General features: G+C 32.5%; 1 pseudogene across 2 annotated transcripts; it reads left to right on the forward strand.

The window, feature by feature from the left end:
• Positions 1–259: 259 nt before the first annotated feature.
• LOC146902428 (adenylate isopentenyltransferase 5, chloroplastic pseudogene) lies at positions 260–2,307 on the forward strand (annotated as a pseudogene). Of its 2 annotated transcripts, none has more exons than XR_015022478.1 (2): positions 260–571; positions 1,025–2,307. The product of XR_015022478.1 is annotated as an adenylate isopentenyltransferase 5, chloroplastic pseudogene, transcript variant X1 (transcript). The 2 variants fall into 2 exon arrangements; XR_015022479.1 differs by lacking the exon at positions 260–571 and adding an exon at positions 719–856.
• Positions 2,308–4,332: the final 2,025 nt, after the last annotated feature.

Genomic DNA, 4,332 nt, shown 5'->3' on the forward strand with positions numbered 1-4,332 from the left:
TTCTTCTCTCTTATTTCAAATTGTACTTTCGTTGAAAAATTAATGAACCTCTTTTATTTCTATTGATGACTCTATATATATATATTATGTCATATATGAATTCGGGATAAAAATTTCGCCCAAGCTCTAGAAAATTCGGCTCCGCCACTGATTAATCATGTAGAAGATGAGATGAGACTGATGAGAAGGTAACCAAAAAAAAAAAAAAAATGAGATGACCTCTTCGTTATAAATAGCAGCAATATGCTAGAAGTGTCTTACCACAAGCATCAGTACTTACAATTCCTTCGTCTCCTTGAGCGGGTTTCTTTTCTTTTCAAATCTGCTTCCTTTCTTTCTCTTTTGCTCACATTTGTTTCCTCAACACTAATTTTTGTGCTACCGAACTTCATAATCAATCAACTCATAGATATTAATATATTCAACACTAAAATCATCACACTCTTTATATCCTTCAAGGACTCCATTCATCTAATTAATATCCTCACTATTAATCTACATAGCCAACAATATTTTCCACTTAGCAAATATTCTTCACTTCGCCGCGTGTTTATAGTTCCTAACATTAAAGGTACGGTATTCCCTGGAATTATGCGACCCAGAATATAAATACTAGTACTAATAGGGTATATAATTAATTAAATTGCTTGTAAAATTAATTAATCTTATTTCTTGTCAGTTTGCTTTTCCTTTAACATGGATAAAACGTTAATTACAGGTTAATTACAAGACATGCATGTTTTGTGCTGGTTGTCTTGTCTATATATACTCTATAATCAATCACTTAATGAAAACTCTTTGTATATATTAGTGTCTCCTTTTTCATACCATATACAAGGCATTGCTTTGCTTACAGGTATATAGATTAAGTACATTTATTTTTTTAGATCCATTATTCTTTTCTCCCCCTTGTTAGATTCTATTTGTAGTTGGATTTAATAAACTAATATGCTTATGAGCTGGTTTTGCTAATGTTATTCATAACACGAGTAAATTAAAAATGTCTGGTCAACTTTCTTTGCAGGTTACGCTTTCTTCATCAAATTTATTTGATAATTAAGAAGAAAATCAAGAGGAAGAAAAAAAAATGATGAATATATTTTCAGTGTCGGGTGCTGTTGCTTGCAAGCCCCTAGTGAGTTTCCAACCTCCACTAATGGATAACAATTCATTGTTTCAACAACATCGTAACAAGGAGAAAGTACTTGTGATCATGGGTGCCACCGGAACCGGGAAATCCAAGTTGGCAATAGATTTAGCAACACATTTTCCACCGGCAGAGATTATCAACTCCGACAAAATGCAAGTTTACAAAGGACTTGACATAACAACAAACAAAGTCACAGAAGAAGAGTGTCGTGGGGTCCACCATCATTTACTTGGAACTGTTGATCCTAATTCGGATTTCACTTCCAAGGAGTTTTGTGAACAGGCGACGATGGCTGCTGGTTCCATCGTCGCCAGAGATGGGTTACCCATTATAGCAGGTGGATCAAATTCGTACATTGAAGCTTTGGTTAATCATCATCATGAGTTTCATACAAGGTATGAATGTTGTTTTCTTTGGGTTGATGTTTCACGTCAAGTGCTTCAATCATCTTTATCCACACGTGTGGATCGGATGATTGAAGCAGGTCAAGTTGACGAAGTTCGTGAAATATTTAACAAAGAAAATCATGATTATACTAGAGGGATACAAAGAGCCATTGGTGTACCTGAATTTGACCAATTTTTTAGAGCTGAGTTAGAAGGAAAAGTTGATGAAAGAACTATGAAGAAGCTTCTAGAAGTTGCTATTGATGCTCTTAAAATAAATAATATTAAGCTTGCTAATAGACAAGTTCAGAAGATTCATAGGCTTTATGGTATGTGGAAGAGGAACATGCACCGTCTTGATGCTACGGAGGTGGTGCTTAAGGAGAAAACTTGGGAGGATTGTGTTTTGGCAAAGAGTCTTAGGATTGTTCACATGTTTCTATACGATGATTGTTCACGTGTTAGAAATGGTGGTGGAAGTGGTGGTGGTTTAGTTGTGCCTGCAAATATTGGTTCTGCCACGGTGGCAACAGCAGTAACCCATTAGAGGTAGGGTCGAGCCAGCAAGAGAAGAAGAATCAAAAATATTATATATTAGTATTATATAGATCAAACCACGCCACTGACATTACAATATTTGGCATTTCACATATATTTTTTTATTTTTTGTTTTCACCCCCACTCCCCTTCGTTAGAGTCATGTTAAGGCTTACTTACTAGTATACTTACTAGCAGTTGCTATACATATATATAATGTCTTGTTTGATGAAACTACTGGACAGTTTTCATATATATATATCGATGTAATATTGTTACAACAATTACAACAGCTAGCCGATCGAAATACATAACAAATGATATCGGCTGAATTCAATATTTTAATAGTATGGAGCTTTGGTATATTATACAGTTCGCTGCATTGTTGGCTCTTATTTATTGTGTGTATATATATATATATATGGTGTAAGTAAACTTGCACCAAAAAAAAGTAAAAGTTGTAAAAAAGCTTTGGTATATTATACAGTTCGCTGCATTGTTGGCTCTTATTTATTGTGTATATATATATATGGTGTAAGTATACTTGCACCAAAAAAAAGTAAAAGTTGTAAAAAAATTGAAAAAAGTTTTGTGTACACTACATGTGGATCTATGTATACACCTTGAAGCAAAGAGAAAACAAGATGGTGATGTGATAATTGTCATAGTTTAGTTATGTGACAGAAAGAGAGAAATAAAGAGAAAATAAGATCTTGAGTAGCGTTATAAAATTTTGAGGTGTCTATTAATATTATTGAAAAAAATTACAAATTACATCACATTACAATCATCAAATGCGTGACTCCAAAAGTGATATGGTAAAAGTCAAATATTTTATATGCATGATTAACAATGTAAAAACTCTTGTTTCATTTTTTAGATTCTCTCTCGCTACATCTCTCATACACTTTAGTATGGTTGTCTTACGGCTCTAGTGGGTTAAGTTTGTTTTCACACATTTCAATAGGCTATATATTACTACATAAGATTAAACATTTCATTATTGAATGACCGATGTGACAAGATTAACGTAACATTTTAACGCAAGAAGTTATTTTGATCAACAAAGTGTACAATTAGAGGCTATTTTGAAATTTCGATACATTCTAGAACTATTATGCCTACTCGTTACAAATTCAAGGACCAAAATGACTATTAATAGTCATACACCATCTTGTATCTATTTATAATATTTGTGTTTTATAATTAAGATTGAGTTAGACTCAATGAATTTTATGAGGATATCATAATCTCTCACAAAATTTGTTGGACCATTTAGGATTAGAAGTTACGTCCTTTTTTTTACAACAAAATTTATTTAATAAAAATAGAAGTATAAATAAGATTTAACCCACGACTCGAGATAAAGTTTAAGAGATATTCAAATTCACAAAAGAGACACTGCTTTGAAAATTTCATAGTGAAGAGATAAAAACATGAAAAAGTACACATCTCTTATCTTATAAATGGGTTTTGTGATGTTGGTTTGCATCAAATTGAAATTCTAATGATTATTGAATTAGAGAAGGATTGAGTCAGGATAGTTCATTAACCATCAACATTTGGCAGCCGTACAAGTGAGAACAAATTGAATATGAATCTTGTAGCACAAGTGGATGAATGGATGGGTTCTTAATTTGTTTTCTCTTGAGAATAAGGATCAAACTTTTTTTTTTTTTGAAAGGAATGAGGATCAAACTTGTAGTTCGAGTGTTGGATTAATTTTTCTTTTTCTTTTTCTTTTTCTTTTTCTTCCGTACCGATAGATCTAATACGGTGCATCTGCATCAAACATCATAAAGTTGCCTCTTAGTGGGCCCAATTAACTGCTGGGTGATTTGTGATGGCCAATGGCATCTTCTTTTGACTAAATACAACGGCCTCTTTTAAGCTTTTTCTAGAGTATATTTGAAGAATAGTGTGTAAATTTCTCGTTAACCAATTAAAATAAGTCACATAAACAAGGTTGCAAATAGAACGAAAGTTAGTTTATAGAGTACCATTTACAAACTAATTACTTATGTGGTTGATTTTGATGTTTGAAGAGTAAATTACCTACAATTCACCAAATGTAGCCTAGACTTCACCCATTTTTTACCATGCAATAGAAGTTTTTGGATGATGATGTTTGTACTAAATTATGATGCACTGGTTTTTTATTAATGGAGAAAATTTATGCTTAATCCAAGACAACAAAGTTTAAGGTAAACAAGATCTTAGTCTCAATGAGAACTTATAGATGTTGTTGTATAATTCAAC

This window comes from Medicago sativa, chromosome 8 (genome assembly GCF_051527215.1).
Source record: "Medicago sativa cultivar Bolivia chromosome 8, Bolivia_mono, whole genome shotgun sequence".
Taxonomy (NCBI): domain Eukaryota; kingdom Viridiplantae; phylum Streptophyta; class Magnoliopsida; order Fabales; family Fabaceae; genus Medicago; species Medicago sativa.